This window comes from Lichenostomus cassidix, chromosome 4 (assembly GCF_008360975.1).
Source record: "Lichenostomus cassidix isolate B80296 chromosome 4, HeHo_3.0, whole genome shotgun sequence".
NCBI lineage: Eukaryota > Metazoa > Chordata > Aves > Passeriformes > Meliphagidae > Lichenostomus > Lichenostomus cassidix.
Genome location: NC_139484.1, coordinates 4,975,677 through 4,999,217, shown reverse-complemented (window position 1 = coordinate 4,999,217; position 23,541 = coordinate 4,975,677). Strand labels below are relative to the sequence as shown.

The window sequence follows — 23,541 nt, the reverse complement described above, 5'->3', positions numbered from 1 at the left end:
TTCCTTATTCTATTAAAGAGCAACAACAACAACAACAACAACAAAAAGCAGTGAAGAGCTACTAATAAGCAAAGGCAGGGCTTTATTTTCTTACTTCACTCCCAAGCTCTGAAGGAATGCAGAGGTAAAACAGCTTTTGGTGCCTGGATCACCCAGATCACAGTGACATCCTACCAAAAATGAAGTCACCATCGTGACATTCTCAAGACGTCTGGGATTAAATTTGCACAGAGGGACCAAACAGCAATAAAGGATAAATACAGAAAGAGGTTAAAACTCTTGAAAGTGTATAAAATCACAGATGGAAAATGGGTTTTTTCAAGACTCAGACATTAAAAACTCAGTGTACTTAAGAAGAGGAGGGGAAATAGGTTTAATGGAGGGCAAAAGCAATTCCTGCCAGTTAAATATGAGGAGTAATCTCCCAGGGGAAAACGGCGATGCTCCTATCATTTAACACTTTTGGAATCAGGTTGTGTAACATGTTCCAAAACATACAATACTAAAGGGAACAATTTTGTACTGTCAGGCAATTCTTTATAAACCTCTTCTGTGTAATGGTTATAAAATATAAGCTGTGTAGATACTTTTCCTTCTTGCGAGCCTGAGCACTTCTGTTGTGTGTGGCACTTACACATATGCAGTGATCTACATCCATAATTTATTTATCCGTGTAGAAAAATGAGCCACAAGTGTTCTCAGTCAGAGAGTTTAGCAATAAGTCTCCAAATACATCACTGTGAAAGGGATGCTATGTTGGTTGACTCTAAGAGCATACAGGATTTCTTCATCAACTTGATTCTTCCAAAGATATTATCTGAAGAACAGACTCACCTACATCATTTATTGCATATAATTTGAATTTGCCTGGATGATGTTGGCATCAGTGATCAGATAAAGAAGTGCTTATCTTGTTTCAGATGGTTTTAGTACATCATTGATTATATATTTCTTTTGGGGCTCAAAATCTAAGCTGAATTAATTGGTTTACACTAAATATGATTTCACCAACTTCATAATCCCAAAGATTTTGAAAGAACTCTTGTGTTCTCCTTTAGTTGAATTAACCTAATTTTATCTTTTTTCACCTATCTAGAACAGAAGTACAAGATTTCAGGACTGACGGCTATCAGCCAAATCCTTCACTTTCTCAAAAGAAGAAAAATTTCTTCTTTACAATAGTTGGAGTAAGAACCCAAAGATACAAGGAAGGTGCCAGACCCCTGCAATTATATTGGGGGGGGAGAAGTAATCATGGCTGAACAGCTAAGAATTAGACAAAGACTACAGAACATTTTGGGGGTTATACAGTTAACTAAATGGACTTCTTTTTTTTTTAATTATTATTAAAAAAAAAATACACCTACAGCGTCTTGATCCAGTACTTGAACTCACCAGCTGACTCCCCATTGGATGCATAGTTTTGATTTTTGCTATCTGGAGCTGTTGAATTTATTTTAGTTTGGATTTTTAAAAGCTTTTTCTTAATTTTATGAATGTTTTTTGGAATCAGTAACAACAGAAGTTGTACCAACTTTTCATTTTCCTCCTCTTTCCTGAGAAAAAGCTCCTGTACAAAAGGGATGCAGACTCATGTTTTGTGGATGTGTTTCTTTTATGAGTGAAGATAAATAGTAACTCATTACACAACGGGACGGAAAGAGGAGGGGAATGGGGAAGGAAGATCTATAGATTTTTGACCTTAGCTTCTTTCTAGTCATTATTATATTGTCAGTCATTGTGTTTTTTAATAAGCATATTAGGTAGTAGAAATCTGAGAACATTACTGGAAGAAAGAACCTCTCTGTCTTCTGCCAGCAGTATGTATGTAGAAAAGGGTCTTGAAATAACCTCTGTTCTTACTGTATTTCAATGCACAGATGAATGATTACTCAAATTGTTATATATGTTTATCATAACTAGAGACTTGCACAGCTAATTACATAATATATTGAATGCATGTATTTCTGCTTAATTAGTCATATACTTGCAAGATGAGATGTTTGTGTACATTATATTGATAGAATACATAACAAAATAGGAATCTAGCTTCTATCAAAGTACAGACTTTAATAATAATCTCAACAGTAATGCCAGCATTAAGTCATTAATGTAGAAAGCAAGCCGCATTTGTCTCTTTGTCAATGGCAAATGTACAATATCATTTCCATCTATTTAAAAAAAAAAATCACAGATAATCATTTCATTAAATGAAACATTTAAAGGAATCCCTTACTTCACTAATGATTACATTATTCCTTCTATTATTACACTGACAACTATATTATTCCTCTGCTCAACTTTGTCTTTTCCTGATTAAAACTCCTATTTTCTGAAGTTCCACACAGAATACTGTAGAGCTCTATATAAGGATGTATGATACTACATTTTATAATAGTGGAACTGCTCTACTTTGGAGGGGAGGGGCAGGGGGGATGGAAAGGCAGGTGAGAATGTAAGATGAGGTTCCTTTCTGTCCAGGGGGACAGCATGGCTTTGTGAAGAATAGAATAGATTTTTTGCCACATATATTGTTATGCAGTACTGAGATGTTCCTACTAGGAGGCTGCCGGATTTTCTGCAGCAGGCAATGTTAAGGAAGCCTGAGATTTAGGATTGCTTCTTTAAGGCAAAGAAGAGCTTAAATGGTAGCACTGGAGGAGCCTGCTGTGCCTGTGTATAGCAAAGCAAGACAATGCTTAGCACTTGGTACATGCAGAGGGATGGAGTAAGGAGCATTTTTTCTAGGCATTTAAACAACTGGAATCTTAAAGGAAAATACCTTATTGTCATGTCTGAGAATGTACATGCAATTTGCTAATTTTTTTTCTTTTTTTCTTAGTCTCACGTCCACTTTTGATCAAAACTTGATTTCAAGCAAATGTGGTTTCCCAGCTAAGGACAAAAATGGGTCTGGGATGGAATGCCATAATTTCTGCTGTTCTTTCATGGAAAGGAGTATGCAGAGACGATCAAAACTTTAATTAAGTCACATGTGTCCACTCTCAAAGGGACCATAAATGACAGCATTAAACAGCTTCCCCAACCTGCTGACCCAAGCCCAGTTACTGTCATGCTACCTTTTGAGAGATCTGAAGGGAATTTCCTGATGGCTTGTGAACCTTTAGCTCTCTGTAAAACTGCACTTGAGAATAGCTTCAAAATCCCTATCAGAAGCTGTGATCTAGTATTGTGTGACTCAATATGGCGTAAACTCTGGCCTCTTAAATAAGTAAGTTTCATTTTTAAAATAGTATTGGTATTTGAAGCCCAATAAAAGATTACTTGAATGTGAGTGAGATGAAAGTTAGCAATGAAACTGCTCAGCAAGTTCCATTCTGCTGCTGAAGACTTTGACTTGCTGGGAAGACCTACAAATGTGAATAAGCCATAGGTTTGGTTCTTTGACCAAAACAAATGATAAACAATTCAGGAGTGCAAATAAATAGCTGAAATGTTTATCACATAATGGAATGACAGGAAAAACTGCTTTGAAAACACTCACTACAAGCAGCCACCATTTCCTTAAAATGATGCATTAATTATGGTGGTTAATTGTGAAACATGATAGTGTAAATTACAGAAGCACTCAGTTTTACTTGCAGTGGTTTAATTCTTTAACTGAAGTTAAACTTGGAATCTATCTTGGACTCTAACTTGGAATCTCTCTGGCATATTTTCAGATATTTAGAAAAACTGTAGGGCAGCATACTTCTTATCATACTAAGAGAAATGCAGAACTTCTTTATTTTTAGCCTGTGTCTACAGCTGAATGGATTTCAGGCCAGGAAGCATTAAGGCCTAGAAAGAGATCAGAAAATCATCAGAAAGAATGAAAATTGCCATGGTTTAACCCCAGCTAGTGCCTCAGCCCCACACAAATGTGCTCACTCTGTCTCGGTAAGATAGGGGAGAGAATCAGAGGGCAAAAGCGAGAAAACTCACAGGTTGAGATAAAGGCAATTAACAGGTAAAGCAAAAGGTCTGCATGCAGGCAAAGCAAAACAAGGGATTCACCCAGTGTTTCCCATGGACAGGCAAATGTTCCTCCATCTCCAGGAAAGCAGGACTTCCAGCTGGGATCAGCTGTTCACCTTGTTTCCCCTTCTAACTTCTTGTGCATCCCCAGCCCACTTGTCAGGGTTATGTGACAACCAGAAAAGGCCTTGGATCTGTGTAAGCTCTGCTCAGCAGTAAGGAAAACATCCTTGTGTTATCAACACTGCTTCCAGCACTAAAACAAAAATACAAAACACAGCCAGCCACTGAAGAAAATTAATTCTATTCTACCCCAAATGAGTACAATACTATAGATAAAAACTGAAAATCATGACGAAGGAAGAAGTTGTCTTTTGAACCCTTTTTGAGAGGTAAAGATTGTTTTGGTTTTTTTCTACGTGCAGGAGCAACCTTCTCCTTTGAAAGCACACTAGGTGTTGTTTGTCTGCTGAAAATTCCAGTTGGATTATGCATCTGAAGCATCACACGTGGGAGAGCAGCCCCTCGGTGCTTCCTTGGGGAGACCTTGGTTTGCAAGCTAAATGCCTGAGAATGGGATTCCTGGAAGTGTGTCAAGAAGTAGTTTTTAGGAGCCCTGACAGTTTGCTGCTAAAAACTCTGGAGAGGCTTAAAGGCTGTGATTTAGCTTTTCATCTAAATTTTTTGTTCAATAATAATTTTAAGAACTTCATCTTTTGGATTTGAAATACATAGGTCTTCATGACCTATGGATCTGGATCCTATCAGCTGGTTGAAATATTAAGTGAATCTCCTCTGTATCAGTGATATCAATGTAATGTGTTGTAAAAATGAAAGAATAAAACAGAAATGTTTCTTAAGAGACATATAGACAATAGAAACATTGGCATGTTCATTCAGCATTGAATAAAGTCCCATAACCTGGAGTGGGGTTCAATCAGATCACAGCATAAAGTAGATAACAATAATCAAGTATTGCATGCTTCTTTTTCTACTCCTTGTATTTTTAGGTACTTTATTTCAATTGTACTTTTTAAAAATGTAAATTAAGTTGTATATTTTTGTGGCTAGCACAGGTTTTTCCCATGAGAAATTTTCTGGTGTTTTATAAATAAAGATAAAGTTTGGATGTTATTGGAACAGTGTCCCAGAACTTGGGCAGTGCAGGCCTGGCCAATCAGGCCTGGGGAAAGGCTTCTGACTGACCAATCTGGGTGACTTTTGAGAACTCTATATATGTGATGAAATCAAAACAATAAAGGTCATTCCTTCTTGCCACTGAGAACTGATGCATTCATTACTCTGCTAGCTGCTCAACAGTGACATATTTTATGTCTGACAATGGTCAGGAGCAACAGAGCAAGCAGGAATTCCAGTATGTTGGAGACAATAAAGGAAAAAGGTGACGATGAAAGGCAAGTAGCATCTGGCAGTTTTAATACAATTTTCTGGGCATGAAAACAGTATTAGTATAAATCTGTTTCTCCTAGTTAAAACCAAACAAACAAAGCAAACTTTGTTTTCTAATGAATACAGCATTATTTTAGGTTGCTGCTGTCCTTTTAATAAGGCAGATCTTAGTGCTGTTGGGTATCATTTAAATTAACCTTGTTGAGACTAAAGTTAATGAGAGCATTTATCAGTGTGATCTAAGAGGAGAATGTTGTGGTCAGAACTGCTTTCTAGTTTGCTGCATAACTTTGATACACCCTTTTTGAGTGGAAATTTCTGAATGAAAATGTGTATATGTGATGCACTGAGTACTTATGCAAACTTTGAATGTCTTTACTTTTTAAGATTAGTTTGAAGCATGTGTCTGTGTCAGTGTGGCAAAGTATTTTTCCTTGGCTTATATTCATGTTAACTTGAATTGGGTTTTACAGTGTGAATTTTAAGCTGGCACTTGGGCTACTGTTTTTTTAATTTACACTTTTGCCCTCTGTGTATTATTATTCCCCTCTGTTCATATTTTTCATCAGTGGTCTGAACAATCTATAGCTTCTTCATTCCTACAGAGTGTATGAAGTTATATTTGAACTCATGTTTAGAATGCAAACTAAGAGCTCTTTATACCCTTGAGGAAGAGCATTACCGTTATCAGGAATAATTAGGTTTTAATTGTCATTGACAAGTTGCTATTTATGTGACTTCATCAGACCTTGTTTACATGTTCTTCATGCTTTCTTTCTTTCATGTATTCAACATCCCAGATACTTCCTTCTGAATATGTGATTTTTTATTCCTTGGATAAAACAAATGAAAAAAAGCCCCTTAATACTTACTAGTAAACACCCTTAACCTTTTCTCATTCCTCCAGTTTATTTGAATTACACGGTGTTTTAATTCTATTAACCAGAGTAAAGAACACACAGGGTCAACACATGATGCATAGAAATTCCATTAAAGTGTTAAAGATTTTATCCCTTGGCATTGCTAACAAATCAATATCTGGCCAGATTATGTGCTCTTTTGGGGGGAATATGATGACGGAAAAAATCTTCTTCCTTTTATAAGTAATTATTTGCTTAAAAGACTCCTTGGCCCTTCTAAACCCAATTGCTTTTTGAGTGTCATGCACAATGCACACTTGTCTGTTTGTCTAATCAATAGGTATTAGCTGTTCATCCAAATCTACTAGCTGTGTCAGCTTTTAGGTGCCTATTCTTGATTAAAATGTGCTACTGTTTTACCACTGGGGAGGACTCTTCTGAATGCTCTGGAACTTTCCTTTTCATTTGATGGAACAAAGGTGTCATTATGCTCCTTGGTGTAAGAAAAAATTTTGCAAAGTTCCAGAGCCTTTCATCGTGTCAGTCTCCTTCAGCGTGCAGAAATTCTTAGTTGTAAATCCAAACAAGGTTGTGGCCCATGAGCTAAATTCCTCTCTATACAATCCCTGATTTCCTCCTTGCTTCCATTCCCAGCACCAAAAAGGAGACAGCAAAAAGATTTCAGGAACAGCTGAGGGATCACAGCTTCATGCTGTAGTGCAGCAGCTTTTCACAGAGCAGAAGTGTTGAGGTGGTGGCTCAGAAATGAAAAATATCTACAGTCAGAGCCCTGTAAGGACCCCTCAACTCTGTCATTCTTTTCTGATACCTTCTGTAATATTGAGCTACCCTGAGGGAATGTTTCAGAGCTCATTTCTACTGGATTATTTGTGAAAGGTGAGAAAACAGATATGTAAGTTAAGGTAGACTGGGGGTGGGAATCCTAAGTGATCACTGACCACAACACCTGAATGAATGTCTCTGTCTGTGTATATTCTTGGGTTTTTCCATATGCCCCCATGTGAAATCTCTATTCTTATTAATATACTTCTTTCTTTCTTAATCAGAGAAAAAGTTAATGCAAGTAAAGTCATTCTAGAGGACATTCTCAGAAACACAAGGATAAAACAGGGGGTAAATGCCAGGGAAGGAGAATGTGTTTTGCTGCATGTACTCAGTTCCATTTTAAAATGCCACTGGTGTTTGGCATTTAGCCATTTGTTAGAGAAAACAGATTCCCAGTCTCAGAGTCCTAATGATGTACTAGAGATTAGAAGGGAAAATTATAATTAATTTTGTGTAAAGTCCAAAGGCAAAATGCACTCGAGTTAGGAAAAAAAAGTTGTCCTATTTCAAGTGCTGGCATTCTTCAGAGTGATGATGGGGACATATACAGGAAGAGGAGCTAATGAGCTGCTGTTTTCTAATCAAAGCAAAAAAAAAGTCTAGTAATAAAATGACAAGCTTCCCATTTCAATGTCATTTACAAAATGACAAAAATAGCCCACTGCTTATTCAATGAAGAAAGAATGACAAAGTTGAGTGCTCATGAGCAATTTTGTTGTCACTTTTCTTAGTAGGTCAGATGTATGTGCTTATTTTGGTGTATTTGATATAGAAATGACACATCTATCATATTTCTTACTGTTTATTGATTAGTCAAAGAAGGCTGATATTGATAGATAATGTCTTTTTTTTCACAAGGCTTTCCAGTTGAGAAGCTCTTCCAGTTCCACACATATGTATGTCCATCTCTGCCTATCTGTCTTGGTTAATAATAGATACATGACATAAATAAAAGGAAAAAAATTTTGTGCAGCACTACAAGATGACAGTTTCTTGTGAAGAAACTGAAAAGAAAATATTGGGAGTATTGATTTGATCCCTTATAGAAAAGTGGTCTACCAAGATGACCTATTTGAAAACTATCAAAAACACTTTCAAAAATTTCAGTAGGAAGAAAGAAAAATGGACACGAATGATATAATAACAGAAAATCCTAGAAGGAAAGGCCTGTTCACCTAGGAAGATATTGTTATACAGAGGAGATATAAAAATAAGAAATATGTGGAATAGTTTTGAAAAATTGCAAAATAACCTTGACTCTCTAGATGTACTTCAAGTTTAAGCAACTCTCCAATAAATCCTGAATTTTTATGTTCTTTTAAATGTCATTTGCTTCCTTATTTCATGAGCTAGTTAATCAGGTAAGCGAGAGAGTAAATCAAAGAGGAAATTCCAGGAAAAAGCATCTCTTAAGGATTCTTGAATATCAAACCCTTCACTTGGATGGATTTTCCTTCATTTTCTAATATTTTATAAATAAAATATTAACTTTGTGTTCTAATTTTTCTGAGCTCTTTACCCAAAATTACTGATAGCAATAATGTTCACTATACATCAGGCTATGGTAACATTCTCAAGAAAAGAATTATCCCTTGAAAACTTGCCATTAAAATTGTTTCTATTTCAAATAAGGGTAGCAAAACTAGACTTTAAAAGTGAAGTAGTCATAAAAAATTTTGCCAGGGATATTCTTCACCTATAGGAAAATGTCATGTTCTCCATCTTCCATGAGTCAGGTTTCTCACCCTCTCCCATTCACCTCTTCCTCATCTCAAGGGAATGATTTATTATGATACGTGGCATGTGCAAATATCATTACCCACTTTGTGCTTCTGTGTGTGCTGACTGCAGCAGCAGGCAGCTCCCTGTGTGTGTGAGACACAGAGCAAGGCAGCTGCTGGGTACACCTGGTGCAATGGCCATAAACCCAAACACAGGAAATTCCACCTCAACGTGAGGAAGAACTTTATGTTGAGGGTGGCAGAGCACTGGAACAGCCGGAAGGAAGGGGAGTCTCCCTCTCTGGAGACATTCCCACCCCACCTGGGTGTGTTCCTGTGTCACCTGCTCCAGGTGACACTGCCTTGCCAGGGGGTTGGACTGGATGTTCTCCAGAGGTCCCCTCCAACCCTCACCATTCTGTGATTCTGTGAAGATGGAGTGTCTCCTCACAGCTTGGACCAGTTCAGCTTAAGTCTTAGGATTTATCAATGAACTAGTTTGGATGCAGAATGAGATTTCATGACTTACAGGAGCTTTCAGGATTTTGTTGATAACGCTTGTTCATGCCCAAGCTTCAGCAGCTGAAAGATCCAGGGTAAAAGATCTAAGTTTGTGGTTTATGGCCATATATTTTAAGTCTATTTTTTCTTTCTTCTCAACTTTGTTTTCTGAAATGAACCCTCATTTTACTGCCTGATTTTTCTTGTGATTGTGTGTGTGCTGAACTTCATATAGATATTTTAGTTTTATGGTTATGTTGCAATTTTGTTTTCCCCAGTGTTCAGCTGCCTGAGCAGGCACTTCAAGTCTAGTCAATTTTTTAGTATCAGAAAAAATAAGTGTCTATATGATTTTTGGAATTGCAATTTAGCTTCAAAGAATACAAAAGGCACTGGGTGGGATGAAAACATCTGTATGCTCTATAATGACATTTATTATGAATTTAGTGCATTCTTCATTGGGTAAAACAATTCAGATCTCCTATTTTGGAAACCTTCATCTTTCAAAGGAACATTTACCTTTTGCTTATATAAAAATGTCTAAATTAAAGTATTGAGTAAAAGTGCAAATGTGCATAGGCTGAAGATACACCTGGTATGCCTCCTTGTTTTCCACAGAATGAAATGGTTTTTACTCCAGCATTTGTCTGCACAATTTTATTACAGAGTTCAGAGATTTTTTTTCAAATATATTGTCATGTGTGTACAGTTTGCATGAAAGTAGTGTTTTGAAGAAACGTGAAAAATTGAATTAGGGAATGTTTAACTGTATCAGTGTGAAGTGTGTATTCATACACTAGTAACTATGGTGAAAATGTGAGCATAAAAAACAGGACATGAGAAATCCAAAATTTCCTGGCAGTCTGTACAAAGAGGCTTCTGACTGAAACTGTGTGCCTTTGGACCAGCTCTCAGGGGTACATTATTTAAAACTGAGATAGCATATGATTTTTATTAAATGTCCTCTATAGGGAATGAGCAGATCTACAGATCTGCCAAAGGGGCTTAGTGTTAGGAAGGAAAATAGGAGGAGGACAAGCAAGAACAAGAGCTCCCTGCATGGAGGCACAAATCACTCACAGAAATCCCAAAACTGAACCAGTTTGTCGTGGGCATATATGTGTTGGAGGTGCTGGAGAGAAGGGCAACAAGGCTGGTGAAGGGTCTGGAATACGGGTTTGGAACTGGGGGTGTTTATTCTGGTGAAAAGGAGGCTCAAGAGAGACCTTATCACTCTCTACAACTTCCTGAAAGGTGATTGTACTCAGGTAGGTTTTGGTCTCTTCTCCCAGGAAACGAGCAACAGGACAAGCAGGAGGAAACAGCCTCGAGTTGTGCCAGGGGAGGTTTAGATTGCATTTTAAGTGAAATTTCTTCACTGAAAGAGTTTTTGAACATTACAGCAGACTGCCCAGGGAAGTGGCATAATCACCATCCCTGGAGGTGTTCACAGAATGTCCAGATGTGGCACCTGGGACATGGCAGTGGTGGGTTAATGGTTGAATTTGATGATCTTCGAGTTTCTTTTTCCAACTTAATGCCTTTTCCAACCTACCATTCCCCGTCCTTCCAATTACAACCCAAATGTTGGGTTGGGTTGGTTATGACCCAAATGTTCCAGTCGAGGAAGCTGCTCTGAAAGGGACTGCAGGACAGCAGCTTCTCAAGGACCGGTGAGTTTTGGGGACTAGATTACTTCTTGCTGATGATCCCAGGAGGTTTATAATGCACAAGTACACATACAGCATTTAGTCAGGTTACAGAGCTAATAATACTAAGAGGTGCCTTTGTTTTTTGTTTATCAAAGACCCATCAAGTTCCCTACTCAGACCTCAAGCTGATATTCAGAGGATTCCTACTGAGGAGTGTTGTAATGTGCAGAGCTGACAGCCATGCAATGCTTATTGCATGGCACCCAATTTATGTGCTCTGGGTATTGATCTAATTTGTACAGAACACACATGAGTATATAAGAGGTGAGAGAGATCAGTTATTTGTAACACTGAAATAAAGTTTGGGTGTAAAGCTCCACCTTTACTTTTTGTTGCTCTAGTTTGGGGAAGCCAGATACAATGAACTGTAAAAACTGAAATATAACAAAAAAGTCAACCAGGTTCTCTCAGCTAACACCTGAAAAGAATGACACCTACAGAGCAAAAAAGCTCATAGCTTAGATATTTACACAGTGTGATGTAATAAATAATTTTTCATACTTGTTTTTGCTTTTCCCTGTAGAAGAACCCTGTGACATAAAATGAAGATATTAATTAAAATTGATAATACTGAGCCAGCTGCTGCTACTGGTCTTCCTACTAAAAGGCAGCAGGAGCCACAATAGAGAAATCCAGTCTAGGAGACTGCAAACCAGTAGTAAGTTAGGATGGCACATACTATAATAGTAAATTCAGAATGGCATTATTAATTAGGAAAATTTATTTAAAATATATTTTCCTTTCAATCAGTTCCTTACTGCCAGTGTGTATTTTCAGATTCATTGGATTAGAAAAGAAAATATTAAACAGTTTTGTTTAAAAGTCAAATTAGAAAAAAAAAAATTACAATTCTCAGGGTATGTGTGATCCTGCCCATGAAAATACATACTGAGCTATTTTATACCAATAATACTTAATGCATAATAATACTTAATACTTAACCTGTCTTTAGCCATGCAGATCCCTGAGATGCTAGTGTGTCCAGAGCTGCCTTTTATGTAGTTACTTGAATCCTGCTGTGGACTGACCAAATGCCACCCTAAATCCCCACATGTACTAATAATTAGACCTCAAATTAATCTCATTAATCCACTGAGGGTGGATACTAGAGTGATATTCTTCCAGCTTTAGGTAAAGAAAGGGGAGAAAACTGCCCTTCTTCACAAAATAGCGGGGCTGAGGGACAGTTTTCAACAGCTTAGGCTGACATGAAGGTTTGGATAAACCTTATTAAAAGTGAACAAATATTGCCTGGATAGGTATGAGTAGCTTTACAGTTAACTGAGAAAGTCATGTAATTACAGGCAGTAGCTGTAAAATTGGAAACCTGTGAAATCATTTGTTTTGTCAGTGTACTCAAGGAGCTACACAAATGATTGAAAGGAAATATTGGACAAGACTTGGCAAAGATCTCACTTTTTTTGTCGAAAAAATGGAAGAGCTAAATCCATCTCTTTCTCAAAATACAGGACAAATTTGCCAGATCCACTCTATGTAGCTGCTGTTACATTTTTCATCGAAATGGTGGATATTAAACATCTCTAAAACAAATAGAGATTTCTCCATGTCTCAGTTTCTGTATAACAGACAGGTCTAAATTTAGATTCTTTGATACAGTTTTTGGTACTCACCTGTATCAAAGTACCAAAAACTGGACTGGCCATTAACCTTAACTCTATGCCTGTTTACTCAGAAAGAAAATGTAGCCTTACTTACACTAGTAAACTTTTCAGATTTATTTCAGTGTTTGTTTCCTTTCCTATATGTTTAAAATTCTGCCACTTTGTTTCTGGTGTGTTTTTTTGTTTTTTGTTTTTTTTTAGTCAGGGTATTTTTTCAACAAACCAGAAGAGAATATGTAAAAACAGTTCCTGCAACTTTTGCGTTGTCCTTAAAAAATCGGTTTTGATGACCAGCACAGCAAATAGCGGTAAGTAAAGGAGAGCTTTCAAGAATTCAAACAAAATTTTAGATGAAGATTAAGTTACATTTATTTAATTTGCATTATGTTTGCTTTAATAGAAATTAAGAGTATTTTTTTAACCTGGTAGTAATAGTTTAGTATTTTTATTAACAAAAAGTTCACATGTCTGTGTTATACTTAAAGGGATGTTTAATTATAATATTATGCTACAAAAAAGTATTAATCCTTTTCCTGAATTCAGAAGTTTTTGTTGTTGTTGTTGGGTGTATCTTCATCCTATTTTTCCTGTGGAATTTATTTTGCATATTATTCCCACAAAGGGACTTGCAGATGCAGCCAAGACACTCCCCTTTGGTTACCCAAATATATTGATCCCCATCTGCCTCCTCTGTTAATGGTCTTTTGCAGTCCTGTATTCATCTGTGGCTTTCTTCTGAACTGGCTCTGGTGTGGCAGCATCTTTCTGAATCAGAGCTGTGAGAATTGGACACAGATTTCTGGGAGGGCTTTAGCACTTTCAGAGAGGGACTTCCTTTTTTTTTCCTTCAACCTCAGTCTTTCCCGCTTGTATATCCAAAAGAACCATTGACTTTGGATTACATCCTTCAGCTGAAAGTCTTATGCCCTACCTATTTTTAGGGGAGAACCACTGACTTCATCATTTTCTTTTTTTTCCTGGCTTCTTCACTTTCATTAGACCATTCATGAGGTGAATATGATCTGCATAGATGTGTTTACCAACCTATGGTATTTTTTTCACCAGTAATCAGTCTTAATTATTTATTATTCCCTTCAAATATCATTTCTTTGATGTGATCTTGTGGACTGTTTTTCTTCAGTGCTAAAACCGTGAAAGAGAGGGAGCAGGAATCACTTCCTCTGGACTGCTAAAAGCACTTCTACTTAGTAACAGGTCATTTAAAATATTTTTTTGGAGCTCAAGGCTGTCAGGTTTTAATAGAAATATTAGCTGCTATATTGATACTGTGTTTTCCTTGAAACTTCATTAAAACTTCATGTACACATATTACAGTTATAGAAATGGGACTGTCTTTATTACATTTCTCATTTTCCCATGACAAAAGCAGAGTGGTTTGGTAGCATTCATTGAAATCTGCTCCCATAGTCAGAAAGTAATTTTATCACCACTTTGAGTTCTTTGATTTTTTATAATTTGGGTTTTGTAGCATGCTTCTTTTTTTCTTTTTTTTTTCCTTTGGGAGGCTCATAAGCATGCAATTACATACCTCATCCTGTTTATCTGTTTATATGCACATTATCAACTCATTAGTTTTCTATCAGTTTCCAAGTTCTTCCTCAGCATTACAAAACTTAATGGAAAAGAACATTAAGTGGTTGAAAGTGGTTCCTGGAGAGCCCTCAGATGCAAGTTTTCTAGACTTACTGACATAAATTGGCTCAACTGTTTAACTAATCCATTCTGTGAAATGAAAAGTGCCTTATCATTACCTAAAACTCATTTCTTTGTCCAAATGCAGAACAAATTTGTTATCTATTAATGGCTGTCAGTGGCCAGTTATCTGCTGGCATCTGTTTATTTGTCAACAGCATTTTGGTTTTGATGGTGTCTGCTGCTGCCCCATGCCATACAAAAATTTTTTGACTCTTCTGTTTTGCAAGCTCCTTTGCTTGCAGGGACAATCACCTAGTGACTAATTCATATCACAAGTTTTTATTATTAAAATGGAGGAATTAAATAGTCCAAGTCCTGAAATCTCAGCAGTGAGTAATTTTCTCATTTCAGAGTGTTTTTTTCATAGTAAGGCCACTGCCTTTCCTTCTGCCCAGCAAATTCAAGACAAAACCAGCATTCTGCACTGGCTCTCAGTCATGGAATAGGCACAGCTACCAAGTGCTTTCTTTCCTGGCATTTCACATCGTGTCTTTCACATGGACAGTCAGGAGTCAGAGCCTGCTGTTCATGATGAGAAGCACAATATGGAGCCAAACAACCAAATATACTACTGTTGCCCCTTTTGCAAATGAGCCAAGGCTGGTGTCAGCCGTCTGAAGGAGACCTGACTTGACAAAAAGATGAGGAAATGTCAGCCAGAGTTGAGTATCATTCGTAGAATTTCAATCAGTTCACCAATATGTGATGGTTGCATTAGGCTCACATAAAATTCCTGAATATTTTGAAGTTCAAGAAATCATAGCATCTGAAGTTTTATCTGAACTCAATGGTTTATCACCTTCTGGAGAGGGTTAGATCCATACCTTGGTTCAAAACATTCGGTTTGCAGGCTGAGCTAAATTTGTTTCCCTGTCTTAATAATGCAATTTATATTTATAGAGGCAGTTCTATACAGAGAGAGAACAGATTAAAGATTTCTGCATTTATGAAAATATTCTCTGAATGCTAACAGATGTGAACATTTCAGGAGCATTGTAGTGGAAACAACTCCAATATTTCTCTGATTAACTTCAGTATCAGGCTAGATTTATTAGCTATAAAGTTCATAACAAGTTTTTAAACCTCTTTTTTTTCATTTTTGGTAGAGAATCAGGGAGGTAATTTCCCATTAAAAAAAAGTTCAGTTTCAGTTACTGTGATGTATCAGTAGGTTTTTTTGTGGTTTATGCTTCTGTCTCCAAGAAATGTACCAACAGGATTGGCTTAATTTTGTTTAAATGAAATTTGAATTACTTCGGGCCAGATTTATAAATTTGTTCAAACATTTTAAAATGCCTCATGTCGTTCCTACCTTAAGGCTCTTGAGTGGCCTTTATAATGCTGGCCTAAAAGCTTAAATCATATCACAAAATAATACTTTTGTTATAAAAGGCTTGAAAAATTGTGTTTCTTAGTGACAGCCACATCTGCTAGGGACTCACCTTGAGATCTTACAGGTTTGCAATTTAAGCAACTCCAGTAACCAATAAAAAGAGGTGAGAATGTGAAATTCCTTTCAACGTTTTCTCAGCCATACAGCTCTACCTTCCAAAGGTAGCCAAAGCAAGAAACAGTCTGGATAACAAACCAGAATGCAAATTTACATGAGTGCAACTAAGAGAATGTTTTGTTACAATAATCAGATTATTAGCATTTCAAGACTCCATCATGTGACTGAGAAAGGAAGTCATCAATAATTTTACCTTTGGTGTCTTGAACTATCAACTAATTGTGCTCTCAATTAGTACTTCACAGAAGAATAAAAACATATGCAATATATATTTTTTCAGTTAAATGGAGACCTTTACCATAACAACTTGTTAAGGGTTTGTTTAACAGAGAGTGGTCTTTACTAGTAGCTACCCTGTAATGGTGATGTTCCAGAAAAGGCCCTGTGATTGAATCAGGTTCCTACCAATTTTAAATATCTTTTTTTCAGTAGAATAATACCACAGTGAGGATAAACCATGTGCATTGTACATGAAATTGATGTAGTATTTAATTTAATCAATGAAGTAATTCATAACTGAATAACATCCTATTTGTTGTGGGCACTGCAAAATAGAATATGGCCGAAGCACCATATAGCAGAAACTTAATTACCCACTGACATATTAGTTTAATGGAGAATAATGTTAACAGCTTTTCAGAACTGAGTTCTGGAAGTGTAAATCACAGAATGGCACCAAAAACTTGAAGCATATTAAATCAAAAAAACCAACATTTCTATTACTTGAGGAGAAAGATTTAAATCCTTCCAGGGTTTTTTTTTTTTTTGTGTGTGTTTCCTCATTCATTTTGACTTTTGCACAATGTTCTATAGTATCTCTCTGATTTCTATACCTTGTCAGAGCTCTGCCTGATAAGATAATGTGTCAATAAGACTCATGCTGTCTTAGTAGATTTAATCAGTTTTGCTTCTTTTCTTTCTTTCTTTCTTTCTTCTAGTCTAGAGAAGGTGCAAAAAAAAATGGATTAGGTTCTACTACTTCTCCAATGCTTGTTCTGGGGGGCAGATGAGCAGTTTTTTACAGCTTTCAGAATAAACTGCAGCTACAAAAAAAGCCAGGATAGTTAACTGCCTGCAAGAGTGGAAAACAGCAGAACTGTACCAGCAAATCTGAGACAGAATATTTAAGTTCCACCTTTATGCAGAAACTCTGATAGCAGTTATACCTCTAAAGATGATGATGCATAATGCAGGTGAACTTCAAAGATAGCACAGATTGCACAGGTGTTTCTGAGAGTTCAGTCTGACCATATAATCTGTTTTTCCTCCAGTAAAAGGAGATTCATAATATGTTAGTTTACTCATATGTGTCGTAACTCAGAAAATTTTTCTCCATGAATATTGAGTTCTTCTGTTTTACTGTATTTCAAATTATTTGGCAAATTGCTTATTTTTTAAAAATGCATTTTTAAAAGCATTTTTTTATTCTTTCCCCTTTTGGCATTCTTTCCTGTTCTGTTTCCTGAATGGTTAACAGAGTAGAAGAAAATGTTGAATCTCTCTGTGTAGACATGCTGCATTTACTGTTCATAAAATGTAGTGGTGTTTTCCATGCACATAACTTTTGGTTCACATGAACACATTTGGCAGTTTGCTGGTTTGTGCATTCAGTTTTGCTACACAGAACCTCTGATTTTCTCCAGAGTGAATCCTGCTTTAGAAAATGCATTTGGAAATCAATGTCCCTTTCTTTTTCTCTCAATTTAAGAAAGAGATGAGATTGATTTCCAGATCTATTCTTTCTCTCCATCTCTATCTACTCTCATATATACATATATATTCATGTGTGTTTATGTATGTACATGTCTGCAAATAACACAACTGCCCTTGAGTTCTTTTATATACTTCTAGAAAGCCCTTTCTAAAACTAAATCTGTTTCATTTATTTTAAGACTTCATAAATGGGCTGCAGGGATTCATCCTCTACCTGATTGAGGCACCATGTGAAGTGAGTTTCTCCTTCGTACTTGACCTGCAGATATACCTTCCCTGATCTGAGATACCTAATCATTTCTTATTTGCCTGGTACATAGTGGTTTCATTTCCTTTTATCCTAATCCCTTCCTGAATTCCTATGAATATTTATTCAATATTTCATTATCTTGTATATAATCAAAGTGACAGTACGTTTGGACGCTGAACATTGAGGCACATAAAATTGCAGCCCCTGTGTAAATGGTGAAAAACCTAATTTCCTCTGAAATGTTTATCCCACATGCTTTCTGAAACAGAAGAGCAGAATAAAAGAATTTTAATTCCGAGATGATACAACAGATAGCTGAGAGTGGTTACAGAAGGTCAGAAGCTGCTTCTTTTTCACAGTCTCACAGATGAGTCTCCAGCCCCACTGGGGCTTTCTGCTTCTGTCACTGTGCAAAGAAGCCCTACTGCTGTTTAAACAGGGAGTCTTTGGGGTTTGTTTTTCCTTTTCCAAAAACTCATTTGCTGTGAGCTTATACCCAGCAAGAATACAAGAATATAAACTGATTCGATGTTTTAAAAGAAAAGTGGTCATTGTTATGGACTGTTTAATAATCACTGCTAAGTAGAAAACAAATAAAAGTAATAGAGAATCTGATTTGTGTTACACATGACATGGAAGTATTAGTCAAAGTAATTGTATTAATTCATTGAAAATGCATTAATTATCCTTTGCTACTTCACATAAGCAAGAAATCTGCACATGGATAAAAAGGCAACATTGGCTTACAGTGTTCCAAACTGCAAGACATTAATAGCTTATCTTCCTTTATGAGGAAAAATTGGAATAATTAAATAGTTAGGTAGATGCACTCAAATTCTGACTGAAGAGATGTATTTGAGTTTCAAATTAGGTCCCAAGGTACACAGCTATCCAAACCATAAAATATGAAAACCAGGTTTTTGATCAAAAGCAAGCCCTCTTTCCCTCCCCACTTCACCCCGCCTAAAATATGACATTGCACCATATAATTGCACAGGAAATTAAAACCCTTTTCACAGGTTTAATAATAGATGAGATATAGGCCTCGAAATAATAGTTTTTATTGAGCTCTGCCATTCTCTTGCACAGCATGCAATCTGTGGCTTACAACTTGCTCCTCTGTCAGCTCAGAGATGGATTAGCAAAAACAGCACAGGGCTCCATTTGGAGACCACAGGAAGCAAACAGGTGCCAAAACCAAGTCACTCTCCTTAACCCTTTTTCCTTTTTTTTTTTTTTTATTTTCTGGTTTTGATTCACTAAAGTTCATCTGGAAACAGCGCTTTGCAAAGTTGTACTTCGTGGTCAGCAAGCTCTTTAACAAGCTGCTTCTGCAGGTCAGTGTTGTCTGGAAGCTCCTGCCTGTTTTCATACCATTTTCATCAGACTGACAAATACTGTGTGATCAAACACAGACACACTTGAAATCCAAACCCATGACTGAACCTGGGGATTTGTCATCTCTGTGGCATTAGGCGTGCTTTTACCTTAGTATGGATGAAAAATTGTTCTGAGCAGCGAGTTTTCCTATCTGTATTAATTGATAGGCAAACAGGAAAGCTGCCTGTGAACTGCAGAACAGTGTCCATTAGGCAGCAATTGTTTCACTCATTCTCCATTAAAAAAGATCTTTGGAAAAGCTGGCAGGCAGGGGAAAGAGAAAAGTTAACCTTTGAGGTCTGTGCATTCAAGTACATTGTGTTGGAAAAGTAGAAACAATTGGAAATTGTCTGTTTGGGATATACCTGGAGTGTGTCACAGCAATTATACATCACACTAACTGCAGCAATTAGTAAAGAACTCTGTAGCTTAACCCATTTGTGCCTCAGAGTTACTGTCCTTGCAGAACTCACGGCTGAGGGCAGTTGGCACCTAGTAATATGTAAATACCTACATGTATATAGATTTATATATTCTCAGATAAAAGCAAGATGGTCAGTTGTTAGAGAACTCAGGGAGGAGAGCTGGCAGTCTCTGTAAGGATTTGGGACTTTTTGAATGTAAAAGAAAGCAAAGCCTCAGGAAAAGCTACAGAAAAACCATGTATGTGAATTACCACACTGGTTTTTAGTTTAGTATTTTAAACTGGTTTTCTCTTGATACTGTTGTTCACTTTAAGAAAGCTGTTTCTTTTCTAATAACTGCTGTCATTGTTTCCAGAAGGAAAGGAAGTGGTAACTTTTCATTTATGCTGAGTGTTAGTACTGTAATCCTGCAATCTAGAGGCATATAGGGAAAAGGGACTTGTGTGAATCTGATCTACTGCATGAATATCTGGAAATGTGTGAAAATCTACAGGGAGCCACCCTTATTTCAACATTTCAGTTGAATATGGCAGACCCTGAGTTAAATCATCTACACTAACTTGGAGTGCTGATTTTTAGTGCTTGATACTGCCATGCTTTAGCTGGCCAGCAGTTATTTCCTATTCAAAGATAACATGCCTCAGAAACCCTATTTTTTTTTTTTTTTAATCTTACTAAAGTGGGACATGGTATAATTTTATTTCAGTGCGGTCTTATCTGCATTCCAACAGAGCTCTGAGAATTTCTTCATGCTGTGTTAGTGTGTTTCAGTATATTTAATAGCATCTTAATAAATGTACACCCCGGAATGACTTTTCAAGAACCATAACATTAATAATTTGTAAGCGTAAATCGGCAAAAAGAGTATGTGAAGTAGGGTGTGTTTGATTTCTCAGCAGACCTCCAAAAGTATGCTGGTGTTCAGTGTCACCAGGACACTAAGGCGGACAAGCACAGGGATTTCTTTTCTGCAAAAAAAAAAGCCACAAAGCAACTGATGAGGTTTTCTAAGCTGCTCACTCTGAGAGTGTTGTAGGTTCGTGTGTGCAGCCAGGACTGACACAGCTGAGTGAGTATCCAGCATCAGATCAGTGGTGTGGCTGAGTCTCAGGAGGTGCAAATGTCAGCTCAGCACAGTAGTTTGTGAGAAGGTTGAAGTCAAGTACAATTATTTGTGCCCAGGACAGCTGACGCCAGGGGCAGCTACCTACTTGGCAGATTTCTGCTGTGAAAATTTAAGGTCCAATCTTGTATCTGTTTTCACACTTCTTACTGGATGTCTTTTGCAGAGTGCTCTTTATTCCCAGCTCTGTGGACTATCATGGATTTAGGAATTACGGCTGAAATTTGTAGGAATCAGGACACGGATAAATCATTGTGGGTTGATGGTCTTTTCCTCTATGAAACCAGTTCAGGGATCACAACATTACATCAGTTTGGACACAGGCTGTTGTTTCTTAAGCAAACAGATTTAATTATGTAGACTCGTGTTCTGCATCTGTAACTCTGGGGTAACACCCTTGGTTGAGTCACATCTCTGTAGCTTTACCATTTGTAACTGAAAGGGCAATTTTCTCCACAGATGCAGAGGAACAGAATGATTTTTCTCTCTCTATTCTCAAAATAAATAAAACAGGGCAAATTTAAATTAAAACACCTAACAACAAAGACTAACATGAAAAATGTATAAGAACAACTTTAATGCTCGTGTTGAACAAGGAATTTAGTAAAAGATTCATATAAGAGAAAGATGGTTTAGTTCTAATAGCTGGAAACTACAAATTCCAGGTTGGATAAGTTCAGGCTATAGATAAAGTTGAGATTTTCTCACAGTGAAAGGTATTAAATATTGACCCAAACTCTGTGGCATGTTTTGTACACTCCTTGTTGGCTGATAGATTTAAATGTCTTGAAGTCTAGAGATTGTTCTTACCAGTGATGCTGGAAGTCATTAAAAGCTGTGGTTTGAATGCAAGAATCAGTTGACAGAAATGTAGTGTTTGTTCACAGAAAGGCAAATCTGTGTGTGTGTGTTTTCTTGGGGTGGGGTGTTATGTGCTGATGAAATCAATTTTGTAGAGACCATTCTGCTTACAGAGGAAATAGATTTTCTGATGAAAGGCATTCAGTTTTGGGTTTGACGTGTTGCCATAGACATTTTGATCTACCAGGTATCCAAAATGACACTTTCTGGGAGGTTTGTATCTAAAGTCCATCATGCTGGGCAGCTGTAGGAATGAGTATTTTATAGCATTTTACAACAAGCTACTCTTTCTCTAATCAAAGGTTTGAATGCTGAGCTTTAGTATAGGCATACACACTTATTATACACCAGTGTATATACACAAAGCAGAACAATTTGTGTATCAATATTTATTTTAAAAATGAATAGCAGGGAGAACATCTAGATTCTTGTTCCATGCCTTTGACTTACAGTGTTTGGTTGTTGCCTTAAGGAGCACAGTTTAGAAGTAGCTGGGTGTCCAGATGAGGCTTCGTCTGTTTCTTTCCTGTGCATTATTAGCAAAAGTGTGTCTGTGTGGAACTTAAGTGCTGTGTAGATTATTTACCAGGTGCTGATTTTGTCTTATGGCCACACACCTCTTCCTCTTTTTTTGTTTTGGGAGACAGTGCTTGATAGCCAGCAAATGGTTCTTCTGAGACCATCAGACATTGGTGTGGCATTGTTGGCAGCTGCCCAGAGCGGCTTTCAATGTTATTTTCAAAAGTGTAGGTGGAGAGAGGCAAAGGGCAAACTGGCTGTTTCATGGTTAGGCAGGTACTTCTGATTGGGATATGATAAAATACCCCAGGTATTTTAATACAGCTCTAGAAGGAATGAAGTTGGTCCTGAATTTATTTAGTAGCGGTTTCCCTGGAGACAATCTGTGTGAGCTGGTTAAATCTCAAGTAGAGAAGCTAATAAATAAATAAATAATTTCATAATTAATGGGGCTGACTGACATTGGCCTGATTGCCACATGCACCCTTCCTTGGAAATGATGATTTACATCTCTCACAGACGGTGAGTGTTTGTTTTGGAGCCTCTTCAAGCAGCACTATATACTGTAAATGATTTATGATGCTCTGGCTGCAATTATTTACTGAGAATCCTAATGCACCAAGTAGGGATTACAAAATGGTTGGTATTACACAGGCAAAGATAAATTTTAAAATCAGGGATTGTTTTAGGATAAATACCATGATGTTTGTTATTCATAGGTGCCTGGTAGCTGATGCCACTACACCAGCATTAGAATTATTGTTGTGTTGGAATACAAATAGAAAAATGGTTTATAACCTAGTTCTCTTGTAGTCCGTAACATGTGCTGATTTATACTGACAAATGCCAAGACATGATGTGACTCTAATTCTTCTCCATCTGTACTTTGTAAATCAGGGATCCGCAGAAGAGAGCACAGCTGTTAGTCTTTGCTTGTTTCCATCGTTTGCATTAAATAATTTGGGGACTAAATAAACAGAAAAATGTTTCAACCTGTAGCTTAGGCATTTTGCCACCTTCCTTCCCTGTCCTTTAGGAGCTAACATCCTCAGCCTTCATTTCCAGGGTTTAGATTGAACATATCTCCGTGCTGAGGAACCCTGTGGCTTTACACGTGGTATAAACATACAGAAAATATTATAATGAGAGGTTCCTACTTCTATTAGGTTGTCTTTTCATGGCAATAACTATGCACACATTTACAGATAGAAAGGCTCAACTCCATGTGGAGGATTTGCACTGGGTGGTATTGTCAGTGATTAAGACCCAACTTTAGTTATAGTAGTCTGATCAACCTAGGTATGTTTAGAATCAGCTGCAGGGGAGCAGACAGGACACCACAACCATTCAAATCTGAACTTAAACCCCAAGCATTTTAAATTATTGTTAGGAAA

At 37.0% G+C, this 23,541-nt stretch overlaps 1 long non-coding RNA gene across 1 annotated transcript in view; it reads left to right on the top strand.

Moving 5' to 3' along the window:
* The first annotated feature begins 12,862 nt into the window (after window positions 1-12,862).
* Window positions 12,863-23,541, top strand: part of LOC146437724 (uncharacterized) — a 39,952-nt gene continuing 29,273 nt past the window's right edge. Inside the window, exons 1-3 of the long non-coding RNA XR_014851959.1 lie at window positions 12,863-12,958; window positions 16,815-17,004; window positions 17,769-17,824. This is a non-coding gene — a long non-coding RNA (uncharacterized LOC146437724). The remainder of the gene's footprint in view (window positions 12,959-16,814; window positions 17,005-17,768; window positions 17,825-23,541) is intronic.